The sequence below is a fragment of the Callospermophilus lateralis genome, unplaced genomic scaffold, assembly GCF_048772815.1.
Source record: "Callospermophilus lateralis isolate mCalLat2 unplaced genomic scaffold, mCalLat2.hap1 Scaffold_530, whole genome shotgun sequence".
Taxonomy (NCBI): domain Eukaryota; kingdom Metazoa; phylum Chordata; class Mammalia; order Rodentia; family Sciuridae; genus Callospermophilus; species Callospermophilus lateralis.
The window spans coordinates 212122-227293 of record NW_027514463.1 but is presented as its reverse complement, the minus strand read 5'-3'; the positions used below and the strand labels follow the sequence as shown (position 1 = coordinate 227293).

The 15172-nt window shown below is 36.5% G+C and overlaps 2 pseudogenes; one reads left to right on the top strand and one right to left on the bottom strand.

Annotated features, from left to right (window-relative positions):
* Nucleotides 1–620: 620 nt before the first annotated feature.
* LOC143389289 (protein salvador homolog 1 pseudogene) lies at nt 621–1834 on the top strand (annotated as a pseudogene).
* Nucleotides 1835–14545: 12711 nt separating this feature from the next.
* LOC143640681 (small ubiquitin-related modifier 1 pseudogene) lies at nt 14546–14886 on the bottom strand (annotated as a pseudogene).
* Between the last annotated feature and the right edge of the window lie 286 nt (nt 14887–15172).

Sequence of the window (15172 nt, the reverse complement as noted above, 5' to 3'; positions counted from 1 at the left end):
ATTGGTAGATACAACAAATTCTGGCCATCATTGAATAAGTCCTTGTCTGTGAAATATATATAAATATTGTTATTATACAACTGAATATATTATGCTTCATAGTTCATAGGGTGCTATAACTATTGATCCCTGCAATGTTTTTGTGTTAATTAATTCATCTTTATTTATGTTTGCTGGTATATAATTTTCTTTCCACATGACACCTAAGATCAAGGTGATAATAATTTCATAAAATTGGGTTCCTTTGCTTCTGTTAAGCTGTGTATATAAGATAAGGAATAGAAAGTTTACGGGACGCAGGCGGCGGCGACGGCCGCGGCAGCAGCAGTAGTAGCGGTTACTAGGCTGCCCGCGGCGGACCATGGCCCTGGCCCAGCGTCCTTGGCCTCTCCTCACGGCGTCCCCGGGCAGCGTCGCAGCCCGGAGAGACTTCCGGGAAGGAACTGACGTGCGACTGAGAGGCGGTGGGCGCGCTTAGCTCCGCGAACATGCGGCAGTCCCTGTGGGCGACCCCGGGCTGCGGAGAGGCGGCGGCGGCGGCTCGGGAGGGAAGGAGGCCCCGGCGGAGATGGCCGCGGAGACGGCCGGCGCCTGGCGTGGAGCCCTAAGGAGGATGCTTGGCGCGGCCTCGGGCCTCCTCAAAAAGGATGCTGTCCCGAAAGAAAACCAAAAACGAAGTGTCCAAGCCGGCCGAGGTGCAGGGGAAGTACGTGAAGAAGGAGACGTCGCCTCTGCTGCGGAATCTCATGCCTTCATTCATCCGGCATGGTCCAACAATTCCAAGACAAACTGATATCTGTCTTCCAGATTCAAGCTCTAATGCTTTTTCAGCTTCTGGAGATGGAGTAGTTTCAAGAAACCAGAGTTTTCTTAGAACTCCAATTCAAGAACATCTCATGAAATAATGAGAAGAGAAAGCAACAGATTATCTGCACTTTCTTATCTTGCCAGGAGTTTAGCGGATGTACCTAGGGAGTATGGCTCATCTCAGTCATTTTTGACAGAAGTTAATTTTACTGTTGAAAATGGAGACTCTGGTTCCCGATATTATTACTCCGATAATTTTTTTGATGGTCAGAGAAGGCGTCCACTTGGAGATCGTGCACATGAAGACTACAGATATTATGAGTACAATCATGATCTCTTCCAAAGAATGCCACAGAATCAGGGGAGGCATGCTTCAGGTATTGGGAGAGTTGCTGCTACATCTTTAGGAAATTTAACTAACCATGGGTCTGAAGATTTACCCCTTCCTCCTGGCTGGTCTGTGGACTGGACAATGAGAGGGAGAAAATATTATATCGATCATAATACAAACACAACTCATTGGAGCCATCCTCTTGAACGAGAAGGACTTCCTCCTGGATGGGAACGAGTTGAGTCATCAGAATTTGGAACTTATTATGTAGATCACACAAATAAAAAGGCTCAGTACAGACATCCTTGTGCTCTTAGTGTACCTCGGTATGATCAACCCCCTCCTGTCACTTACCAGCCACAGCAAACTGAAAGAAATCATTCTCTTCTGGTACCTGCAAATCCTTATCATACTGCAGAAATTCCTGACTGTCTTCAGGTTTATGCACAAGCCCCTGTGAAATATGACCACATTCTGAAATGGGAACTCTTCCAGCTGGCTGACCTGGATACATACCAGGGAATGCTAAAGTTGCTCTTCATGAAAGAACTGGAACAGATTGTTAAAATGTATGAAGCTTATAGACAGGCTCTTCTCACTGAGCTTGAAAACCGCAAGCAGAGACAGCAGTGGTATGCCCAGCAACATGGCAAGAATTTTTAAGTTAACCTTTTAAGAATAAAATTTAATTTTTATAAGGGCTTTAAAATTTTCACAGTTGAAAAAACTGCAAACAAGTACTTTGGTTAATAAAGGCAGCTTACTTTTGGGAAGTTCTAATTTTACATATGTTTTGTTATTAGAAATTTTCTTTTATTGAACAAAAGAAATGAATTTATTATTTTAAGAGTCAACATGATATGCTTTCAAATATTGCATATTAGGAAATTGCTTTGAATAATCTTGATGGAGAAATATGCAGGAAAAAAATGTCGTTACCATCAGATATTTAAAAGGAAATGATCACTTGGTAACTCCTTATAGCAGCAGTATCTTTCTTTAAGAAAGAGAAACTATGCAGTATTTTAAAAAGATGTTTATTGCTTTAGTGTGGAATGTTGTCCGAGTTGGATGATTTAAATTTTACCATGGTATAGTTCAAAATATAAAATACGATTTGGAATCTTTATTGTGATAAATTCTGTATATGCCCCCCCACACACACACACACAGCTAAATGTAAGGAACCCTTTTGAAGCATGTTGAGAAAAATCTTTTCAGGAATAAATTTAAGCAAGAAGCCTTAGCCTATGTGGGGAAGGTATGTGCATCCCTCAAAAGTTGCTACTTGGTTTCAGCCAGAGCTCTTAATTGGATTTAGCATGGTTCTGATGAGACAATACAGGGTTCCAGACGGCATAGTGCACTGCCTTCTGACAGACTGGGTTAAGCTGCCAAAAATGACAATCAGGGATTCAATAAGAAATCTTAGTCATTAAACCAATTTTATATTACCTTTTTTATCTTCTAAGTGTTTGTTACAAAACTTTACATACTTCCCTCCCATTTTCCTCCCGGTTTAATAGTTAAGACATTGTTCATAATTAGCACAGTAATTTGATTATAGGCAAATTCATGATACTTCTAGCCTGTAAATCTCTAGAATTCTGTGAATTTCATAGCTCTTTAGATACCTGTATTGTAAATATGTAAATATATTTTTAGTTTAGATAGTCTTCCAAAATACAAGCACTCCTAGTTAGATATCAGTTTGAGTTATTGATAAAATGTTAAGTGTTTGATTTTATATAACAAGCTTATTAAATATATTTTTGTGGAAAAAAAAGATAAGGAAAATTTATTCCATTAAATTATAAAGAAATCCCTGCAAAATATATAGAAGTTGGTAACTGTTTTTATACTTTGGTTAGTTTTGTTAGTTTATATATTTCTATGTGTTTACATAATTATATGGAAATATTCATTTATATTTTAAAATCATAAATTAAAAAATAGTTGTACTTATATTTTTTATATTATGTGCAGTTGTATGAGAAGCTCCTTACTACTTACTCATGGGAGAGTTTGCTATTTTGTTCTATTCAAGCATTCAATTTAGGTAAGAGCTACCACATTAAAGATGTTGATCTTATACCCAGCTACTTTACAGTTGCCATTTTTTTTCTATTTATTTCTTTTTTATTATTTTAATTGACAGATAAAATTGTATTTATTTATTTATTTATTATGTACAACAAGTTTTGAAGTATATATGCATTATGAAATAACAAAATATTATTAATTAACATATTTATTACCTCTTATATTTATCATTTTGTTGTGAAAACACATACTATCCACTGTCCCAGAATTTTTCAAGTTAAGCTATATGGTTATTGACTATAGCTAACATGAAGTACAACAGAACTTTTAAAATTGTTACTCTTAACTGAGATTTTTTCTCCTTTGACCAAAATCTCTCCATCAACCCTCCCACAACCACCTCAGATCCAGGTAAGCACCATTCTGCAGTTCAATGGGAAATAACTTTAGATCGTACTTACAAGTAAAATCATGGTGTTTGTCTTTCTGTGCATGGTTTTAATTTAATAACATCATGCCTTCCATGTTTATGTATCTTCTCACAAAGACCAGGATTCTCTTTAGTTTAATGATTGAATATTATTCTATTGTGTGTATGTACCATTTCTTTATCCATTCATCTATTAATGGGTCCTAAGGTTGATTCTTTACCTTGGCTATTTTAAATAGTGCTGCAATGAAAATTAGAGTACAGATGTCTCTTAGACACACTTATTTCATTCCTTTGGGATATATAGCCAATAGGGATTGCTGGATATGTGGTAGTTCTAAATTTAATTTTTTGAAGAACCTCCATACTTCTTGTTATAATGGCTGTACTAATTTAAATAGTCACTAACAGCCTGCAAGTTTCCCTTTTCTCTACATCCTCACCAACAGTGTTATCTTTTCCTTTCTCCAGAGTAGGTATTCTATCAGACATAAACTAATGTATATTGTGGTTCTAATTTGTATTTTTTTCGTGTATGTTTTGGCCATTTATTTGCCCTCTCTTGAGAACTGTCTATTAATACCTTAGCTTGTTTTACAAGTTGTGTTGTTTTCTTGCTCCTATGTTTTCTCTATATTTTGGATATTAAGCCCTTATCAGATGAATTATTTACAAATATTTTCTCCAATTATGCAGTGTTCTGATTCCCTCTATTGATTGTTTCCTGTCCTGTGCAGAGGCTTCCTCGTTTTACTTAATCTCTTTCTGTATACAGAATGGGTGTCAGTGGAGAGGTCAATACAAGGCATTTGGGAGTTGTAAACCCACAGGTGGCAGTAAAACTATGCAAGGATGATCAAACAGCATGTTCATGAGCAGCATTTGGCATATAATAAGTTCTAAAAATTATTTATTTAAAAATAGCCCTAAAGGCAAGAATAGCACCATATATAGATGAAAAGAAAATACCAACAGAGAAGGGAGGTACATGCTACATGGTGTCCTTTATATAATATTTTCTGTGGACCAACACATATATTGTAAAAGTATAATAGAATACAAGGCAGGTGAGTATCAAAATAGTTTAATGAGTGATTAATTATTGCTAGCAAGGAGGATAAAGTATAGCTATATCAAAAATATCAACAATATCAATAATTATTTATTTGTGTTCTTAAATACAACCTTGAAACAACAGGAAATATATTTTAAAAATGTATTGACTTGGTTAGTGAGTCCATAAATATATACTTGAAATATTTCCTTATGAATTTTATTAAAGAGTAACTGGAATATGAAGAATTGATTAAGAAAGTGTGGACTGCACTTTCTAAACTTTGGCTAGAAAGAAAAAAGAAGAGCAAGAGTTAGACAACAAGTTTTTCTTTTTAAAAGACAAGAGATATTTTGGCATTTTGTGGATTTAATAAAAGAGAAGATAAAGAGTTTTGAAACATGAACATTAGGAGATACCTTGGCAATACAGATGTGAAATACAAACGTGAGAAAAAAATTAACTTATCTGATGTTTTCCCTTCAAATTTAATTACAATGGAGGTACAACTTTTTATTTTTAATATATTCCTTCTCCTACTAGAAGCATAAACTCATATTGTCTAGTACCACATTATAAAAAAGAGCTAAGAGGATAATATTATATTTATTAGATGACATTATTCAAGAAATTATAGTAAGACAAAGTCAAATAATCTTTTTTTCTCAGAGGAAATCAGTGACCATGAGACTTCTTTTTATTTCACAAACTGAAGTGCATTTATATATTTTGAAGCATCACCACATAGTTGAAGTATCCACTTGTACTCTATCATTACCAAAACACACTGGAAAGAGAACACCTGTAGGGGGAAAAAAGGAAAGGAAACCGCATTACACAACATATAATTTTATACTTTTGAATACTGAAGACCATTGAAAAGATGATATAATTGAAATAATGAAAGCATGCCAGAATGGCTAAAGAGACGTCTCCATTTATAATATTGACTTTCTGAAGGACTTCAAGCATTGTTACCTCAGGTAAAATATAATGGCCTTTCATCTGCTCTGTATGATAGCACATATTGCAATTCTGTGAGATGAAAATTCTTTTAAACTTTTTGGCAACTTATTTGGAAGTAACTTCATTTTATTTGTTGGACTTGTCCCTCAGGTCTCTCCATTTGATTGTAGAGGACATGAAATATTTTACTGAGATGCCTTTTCAGCATTAAGGTCATCATTAATGTGCATGAACAATTAATGAAATTGAGGGAAAGATGACCATAATAAAAATAGTATTTAAAAAAATTAGGATCAGTGGTGAAAGCAGACATACATCCCTCTCTTGGTAATAGAAAGTCTTTTTTAAAAATGCAGAATTTATTGAAATCATAAATCAGAGAACACATATTGTTAGGGCAAACTTCCCAAATATGGAGTATGCAGCTGCCATTATGATTAATTCCCCTACCACAAACTACTTGCTATTTATTTATTTATTGCAAATGCTCTCCCCTCGATACTTCTCTAATTCCCTCCTTCAATCCTAGCACTGATCATCTACCTATGTCAGTGCTAAGCTGCTCTAGAATCCTTTTGAACTTCTGAATCCCAGGGATTGATCCCATTGCTTGTTTCCAATGAGTTCTATGCTTTGGCATTAGCTAAAATCTTAAATGTGGGCAAGACAGTGTTCCTAATCTGATAATCGTAGTCACAATGTGTTGGCTGCACTTACAACAGCATTGGGATTTAAATAACACCTTCCTTCTTTAAAGAAGCAAAGCTGGAGCTTAATTGGCAGAATTATGAACTAGACAAAAATAACCCATGACGCCTCCCATCTTGCATATACTGACTCCCTTTAACCCTCCTATTAGCTCCTGCCTTCAGTCTCTTTTTCATTCCATCTCTCAGGCAACAAATTTCAGTTTCAGTCAAGTCTTTTTTTTTTTGCATTGAAAAATCATCTCATTATTTTCAAATGCACTATTTACTAGTCTATGTGAGCTACCAGAAATGTCTATCACACTTTCAATAAAGAATTTTAAACTCCATTGAGAAAGAAATTTCTATTTGGCAAACCTTTAGATACTTCTGAAATGATACAGAGAGTTGGTATATATGTGAATTAATAAGAAGATATTGACCTCTAAAGTATAATCCCTAAGATTAGTAGCATTCACTAACTATTAATAAGAATTGTAATGACATATGTTGGACATTTATCATGTTGTAGATATGATCTCAGTCTGCAGATCAAATATTAGTATCTTCTTCTTATTGATGAGAAAGTTAAGATGTTAAGAAGTTTATAAACTTGTCCACTGTCACCTGAATAAAATAGCAGATGCAATTTTTTTATATAATGAAGCTACTGTTATAAAGAATGACCCTTAGAATTTGTTGACTAAGAGAAAATTAGATCTGCAGTGAATTCATATTACTGTTTCTGTTTTTGGATATTCAAGCAAGCATCATATACACTCCAATTAATGGCAAGACTTGTTGAGGGTACAGGTTTGCAGATTCTACCAGCAGCCCAGCAGGCTTTACAAATGAGTGGCTCTTTGGCATTTGGTGTTGTGGCAGATTTGCAAACATGACTTTCCCAACAGACTGAAGCTTCAGCTTTAGCTGCAGCTGCCTCTGTTCAGCCACTTGCAACACAGTGTTTCCAACTCTAACATGTTTAACCCTCAAACAGAAGAACAAGTTGGATGGGATACAGAGATTAAGGATGATGTGATTAAAGAATGTAATAAACATTGTGGAGTCATTCATATTTATATTGACAATAATTCTGCTCAGGGCAATGTGTATGTGAAGTGCCCCTCAATTGCTGCAGCTATTGCTGCTGTCAATGCATTGCATGGCAGGTGGTTTGCTGGTAAAATGATAACAGCAGCCTCTTCCAACTTACCACAGTCTCTTCCCTGATTCTATGTCAGCAACACAACTACTGGTTCCAAGTACATGATGAAGGAATATATAGTCCCTTATTTACATAGCTTTTTTTTTCTTGAGAATTCATCTTGAGTCATCTTTTATTTAGATAAAAATAAGGAGGCAAGGGTCTACTGTCATTTGTATACAATTCCTGTTACCTTGGAAAAATGAAAATGTTAACAGGAATGCAGTGTGCTCATTCTCCCTAACTAGCAAATCCCACTGTATACAATGCTGTTCTCATTCTGCCTTTTAAAATTTTCATGTAGAAAATTACATTAAGGATCTATACGAATAGCTCTAGGGGAACAAGTGTGTGCTTTCTGTACAAAGGCAGACAGGTATGTAATGATGTTTTTAATGTTTCAGAAGCCTAACTTTTTACCCAGGTTACATTTCACATTTCACTAATGTTTATATTTTACTCATGGTTTATCAGAGGTTTCTGGAATACACATTTAGTGTATGGGGATTCAAGCCAGGTAAAGGACTCTTTGGCTAGCATCTCATCTTGCATTTTGATCATTTGGCAAGAAAGTGAGATTTCAAAATTATATTCCTTAATGGTTTCTTTTCAATTAATGTGTCTGTAAAAGTTTCTTTGTAAATATTATGTGTTTTGGTGTGTCTTAAGGTTCCAAACAAAATGATCACTGCATTTCCTGAATATGCTTAGTCAAGAGTCTGGTAAGAAAAAAGAAGTCTCAGCAAGAAATAGGAAATGCAGAAATAGGTTCTGTCTGGTTGCATATAATTTTTGCTCTATTTAAGCTCTGTGAGCTCTGAAATATATTTTTGGGTTACTTCAGTGTGTTTGACAAGACAGCTTGATATTTCTATCAAACAAATGACTTCATATTGCAACAATCTTTGTAAGAACCACTCAAATAAAATTATCTTAAAAAGGCAATAAAAAAGCATTCAAATGTAATGCCAATTAAAATAGCAAACATAGAAATATAACTAACTTGCTCAGGGCCTTGTTAAATTGCTGAAGCTGGCCTTGAACTTGTGATCCTCCTGCCTCGGGCTCCCAAGTTGCCTGTATTAGAGATGTGCCCCGCCATAGAAACCCCTTACCTTTTCTTCCCAAGCTTTCTGTTATCCTATAGTTCACTTCATCTGCTATCCACCTCAGGTAGCTATAGCATTCAACAATTGCCTGTGGTTGTTTTTGAGAAATGCCACCATTGTAATGGGGGTTTGCAATGAGCAACTGCTGAGTCCGGTTAAATAAACAATCTTGTGAGTGGGGTGTGACAGTCAGTCACCAGGAATAATGATGGCAATTCCCTGGGAATTGGGGCCTGGGAGCCGTGGAAGAGCTCCAAGCCCTTTCTGCCCCCTCCATTGGCTGGCAGGCTTCAGGCTGGATCCTACATATGGGATGCCAGTTTTTGAGATGATTGTAGAGTTGTAGGAAAGGGAGGATAAATAAAAATGCCTTGATGCATTGCTGAGGGTCTTCAAATTTTCCAAATGCTCTAGGATTGCTGCAAATCTTTGGTTAATTTTCAGAGTTTTAAAAAAGTAGGTACTGGCTATCTTTGTCAGTATGTTCATTTCCTTTCTGAAAGGCATTTTTTAGAGTTTTTCATTCCACACATTAATGGGATGATATGAAATCATGGTTATTAACATACTAGACATAGAAAGAAGAGAACAGAATCAACAAACATGGAAACAGTCATTATGTGAATCAAAACATAAAGAGAAAAAAAGATGAAAAATAAAATGGAACAGGGCATTGAAATGTATAGAATAATCTCAGATGTCCAAAGTGTTCGTTTAACTGGGATTCCAGTATGAGAAGAAACAAAAGAATTCTTTAAAATTACTTAAAGCCAATCAATCACAGATCTGAGAAGCTCAGAATAATTCCAAGCAAGATTTTTTTAGTGTTCTTAATAATTCCTGAATGGCATATTTTTGAACCCAGACATTCATAAACCTTTAAAAATGCCATTTCTACTGCAATCCTAAACAATTAACAAAAAAGCAAAAATGGAAAGCCAATAGAGGAGATCATGGAATTCTAAATATATCAATTCATCTCCTCTGTCTTCTCCAAAGCAGCCAATAATAAGCAAAGAGAAAAAAATAATTGGTGCGAAAAACAGAAAATCAACATGAGAGATTTAAATCTAAAGTACTATAAATAATCACATTAAAATAAACCAATTTAAGCTCCATATTAACTTCTGACTGTTGTTATATGTAATTGTCAAAATAATAATAATGATAATGATAATAATGGCTTAAACAACATAAATGTATGCTCTTATGGCTCTAGAGATCAGAAGTTTCCAGTGCTATTAGGTGACTAAAATCACAGTGTTAGTAGGGCTCTGTCTTTACAGGGGCTCCAGAGAATCCAGTTCCTTACCTTTTTCAGCTTCTAGAGGTGGCTGCCACACGTGCTAATAGCCTTATAGCACCTTGACCTCAGCCACACTCATCGCATCACACTTTCTGACTCTCCTGCCTCCCTCTTTCCCTTTTAATGACCTGAGATAAACTGATTCCATCTGGATAATAAAGGATCATATCCTCAACTGAATCACACCTTCAAAGTCCCCCCCGCCGTCATATGCAATACTTATTCATAGGTCACAGGGGATTTGAAAATAAACATCCTGGGATGGGAGGGTTCAGTCTACCATATTCCTCAATGAAATGGTAAAACCCTAACTACTTGATATTAATAGGAAATAAAAAGTTTGGATAAAAAGAATGAAGTAATATATATTACAGAAACACTAAGCATAAGAAAGTGCAATATTTATTTCAACATTGAAGAAAAGACAATTCAAGGATAAGACTTTTACCAGATATTAAAAAGGGCCATGTGTAATCATACAGGAGACAATTTTATTCCAGAAAAACAACACAATGTGTTATTCCAAATGTGTACAGAATTAATAAAACCAAACACATAAAGCAAATTTGACAAATGACAAACAGAAACAAATCCAAAATCATAGTTCAAGACTTGACTATGCTACTTTCAAAACACTGGTAGAATTAGTAAGTGAAAAATCAATAAGGATATGGAAGATTTGAACAGTATTGTCATCCAATGTGACTCAATTGACATTTATAAAACACTACATCCAAGAACTACAGAACCTGGAATAAAGTGTACCTGGAGTGTTCAGTAAGATAAACTGGAATAAAAGTCTGAAAGTATAAAATCATTCAAAGTATTTTCTGTGATCATAGAATTATCAAATTGGGAATTGGTAACAGTAACACACCCAGAAAATTTTTGAATATTTGGAAATTAAATACATTACTAAATAACATATAACTCCTTGAGAAGAGAAAAAAAATCCTTAAATAGAAATTTGGAGGTGACAGAATTGATGCATTTAGCAGACAAGGACTTTAAAACTGCCGTTAGAAATGCTTTTAAATATTTAAAGGAAAATATAAACATAGTGATGTTTATTGGAGAAACTCAGAAGGATAAAATGGATTTTTAGGAGCTGAAAAGCATATTTGGCATCTATGGCTGAAATAGTAAATGCTACCTCAGTGACTGGGTTGACAATTTCAGTCTCTAGTGGTCTAATATTCAGGTAATTAAATTCATGGAAGGGATAGTGGCAATGGGATTGACCAAGATTATAAATACACAATCACTATAGGTTTGAAGATTGCCTAGAAACTTTAGGGAAAGTAAGTCACAAACACCAATGTTTGTGGATGAAACTTCCAGGATATGGAGACAAAATGTATTGGGACATTCAAAGATATTTTATGATGCTACGTTTGTGGAAGATAATTTCTTCAATAGGGAGAAGAAATTATCTTCCACAAACGTAGCATCATAAAAATTTATCCAGGAATTGAAATGCAACTTAAAATGCATAAACAGGAAAGCATGTGGCTATGCCTGAAGCCAGAAATAGATGCTGTTGTCAACTTTTAACACAAAGCTGATAATGGATAATGTCAAAAATGCTGATAATGCTTTTTTCCTATGAATTCAACTTCAAATGCCAATGAACATTTTTTGATGAGTCTATAGGAGAAAGGGGGAAGGCAAATCAGAAGTGCCTTCAAGCCTGCACACTGGAACCCTCAGGAAAGTGGCCAACAATATTCAAGAAAAACTAGTATTTGTAAGACTTCACAGAGGACTGATGATTTGCTTGAATGACTTGGAAAAGTGCCATTGGGATGTTTGTATTTATAAAAATAAAATCACAATGATACAAGACTAGAAAACTATACCTCCATATACTTTTTTTGAGACTTTTCAGTTTTTCTCTTCAAATACAATAAAACCTATGCTCTGACAGGTGTGGTAGAACATGCTGGTCATCTTAGCCACTATGGAGGCTGAGGAAGGAGAATCTCAAGTTCTAAGCCAGCCTCAGCAACTTAGTGAGGCTAGGAGCAACCAAGACCCTGTCTCTAATAAAATGGGGATTTAATAAGTGGAACTGTGCAGGAATGTTTTCTTCTTTCAAATTTTTCAACAGTTTCATCAAACTCCTTGTTGCTAGTCTGCTGGAGCAGGGTAGAACTAAATGAACAGAGAAAGGTCTGAGGTAGGGTAATGGATGCAAAAGTGGTCACCCTTGCAGGGATGAACTAGAATAGAGCAGGACTGGAGCAGAAGTTATCCCTGCAACCAGTGGAGGGTGGGGTGTGGTTTGAGTGGGTGTCATGCCCTCCACAGGCCTCCAGGCGGCACTCTGGTCCCGCCGTGGGCGGGCTCAGGCAGCCCAAGGGGCGCAGACTCACGAAGGCCAAGATCTTGTCTCTGGGTGTCACAGCCCCACGTGGGGAACGTGGTGCTTCAGTGGCGGTGCAGCTGGCGGGTGGCGGTGGAAGCGTGAGACCTGGAGAAGCAGAAGGGCAGTGGGAGAAGGACGGGGACGCCTGCAGGAAGTCAGGCCTGGAAGGCGCTCAGCAAAGAGCGGGCTGTCCTCTCTGGTACTGCGCCTGCCTGGGCCCATGATGGCAGGCTGAGCGGGAAGCAGAGGGTGGCCAGGGAGGCAGAGAGGCTGCGGTGCCAAGGGGCTGACAGCTCCCGCGGGATGGGAAGTGCTTTGGATGAGTGATTGGGGTGTCCCCCAAGCGGGTGGCCTCTCCGGGTGGTCCTCTCGTTCAGGAGGCTTGCCTTTCCTTCCTTGTCCCTAGTGGGGATGTTTCAGAGGGTGAAGTGTCAGTCATCACGCTCGCTGTACAGTTCCGGACGTGGTTCTCCAGGCCTGTGGCTTCCAGGAAGGGATGTGCGGCCTTCACACAAGATTCCCGTCATGAAATGTGGTGAGTTTCTTCTCTGGCTGTGATTTCCAACCTGGAATCGCCTTCAAGAGCAGAAAAGGGGACAGTTTATCCAAAGTGATCTTTCCAGTTTGAGGGGCATTCTTAGGATGTTTTCTCATATGCATTCAGAATTTCAGATTTTCTAATTTCCTGATTCTTAAAAGTAGACATTGACTCCCTTATTGCACATATCAAGTCATGGCTTTTTGAAACACTGGGTGGCGTGATTGTCATCTCACTAGTGCACCAGGTTCTCAAGTAGTAAACTGACCTTCTTCCATATGTAGTCCAATTTTGTAAGGAGAGGGAATGAATTTGAAAGTGGGCTGTGTGGTGATAATGAACTCTGACCTGAATTAAAGATGAAGGAGGAAATGCTTAGATAGTACATACTGCTTCTATCATGAAGAAGTGTGAGTGCAGCCACCAGGTAGGTCTATGTTGTTGGCAGTATGAAGCAATATATGCCCATTACTACTTTTTTTTTTGAAATGAACAAACTAATATGGTATTTTAATTTTACACACAGTTTTATAGATTTAATATATAAAGAAATAAAAGGAAAATATAAACAGAATATACCAAACCTTAACTAAGCAGAGTTAAAGGGAACACTAAAATTATCAATATAAATCAATTTCAGAACTTTTGGCGTGCCCACTTGTTCAACATGATTGGGTAACTATTATATATATGCACCATACAGAAATTTCAAACTTTTAAAAAACAAATCACTGAGTTTTTAAAGAGATATTTTAGCCTTAATTAAATCTTTGATTCAGAAGGCACTTCAATAACTTCCAGTGCTTCAAAGTCATTAAAATTATCACTATACAGTACTGAAGAAATATTTGTATGATGTGCAAATAATTTCCAGTATTATGCAAGAAAACCTTATTTTAGGCATTTTCTTTCCTATACAATTAAAATAAAATAAACATTAGTTAGGTTTTTACAAATATTGTTTATTTTAATGAAGCTGGTACAGACAATGTCCATTTAAAACCCATATCCGAGGCCAAAAGTACAAATAAAATCAAAGGAGCAGTGTTCTGTTGTACACACTTCTGCATGAATAACTTTATTAACTGATAATGAAAATTAGAACTTTTCCGGAATCTTCTGACAAGATTTTTTTTTTTTTTTTAAATCTTAAAATGCTTTCTCTTCAGTGAAGCCATCTTTGGAGTTAGTCGTTACTCTCACTATGTCTGTTAATCTTGACTCCAAAGCTGATATTCCTCCTCTTTTGGTCCAGACCCTCAGATTTTAAAAGTAGCATCAGGTTAAGGAAAGGTCATTTTCCCACAGTTCAGTTCTCTGAAAAACTTCCATCTCCCACTGGAAGTCACAGTCCAGGAGTGAAACAGTCACATGCTAGAACTTCAGGGCTAACTGGAAAGTCATTATATAGACACTGACATTGGTCGATCTTATTTACCACCAAAAGCCTGAAAATGCACAGTCCTGAAAAAGGTGGTCTCTCTGTATACACGTGTAATTTTTTAAAAGGAGAGGGCAATATGAAGGGAGCTGAGGTTTGATCACCAAAAAATCAGCACAATGAAAACAAACAATAATGAATAATGAGCACTAGAATTCAAATTACCAGATGTTTTAAAGAGATGGGTGCCAGTTCTCAATTCCATTTGAACACCACATTACAAAAGAACTATTTTTAAAAATAAAAAAGGATTGAGGGAAAAGAAAAAAAATAAAAGAATATCTAAACCGTTGAATGACCCCCTGTTTGTTCCTGATAAACTTCAATCACATCTTCTTCCTCCATTCCCAGTTCTTTTGGAGTATGATTATCAGCAATTGCAATTCTCTGACCTTCAAAGAGAAACCTGAGTGAATTCATTGGAACTCCCTGTCTTTGACAATATGATTCTTTGAGTTTCTTGAGATGTGTTGTCATTTTCACTTTAAAGTGAATCTCACTGCTATCCTGTCCAATTACTTTGAGTTTAATGTATTCTTTTTCTTTCTTATCCCCCAAATCCTCAGTTGAAGGTTTTGCCTCCTGATCAGACATGGTGACGGTGGCTTCACCTGGGGATCTCTGCACAGCAGCGGCCTTGGGTCTGCCCATTACTACTTTGGGGTAGCCAATAGTATTTAAGTGTAGGTAGTTTTGACTAATCATCCTCATATACAGGTTTATATTTAGTTCTTCAGGCTAGGTTAGAAGAAAAACCAGAACCATAACCTAATTCTTGATCAGTGCTTTAGTCCTATTATGTAGCATGGTATATAGTACTCAATTTGTTTTTTTAGTGGTTATGCTCATTTTAAATACTTGATTAAGGAGTTGTCTGCTAGGCCTT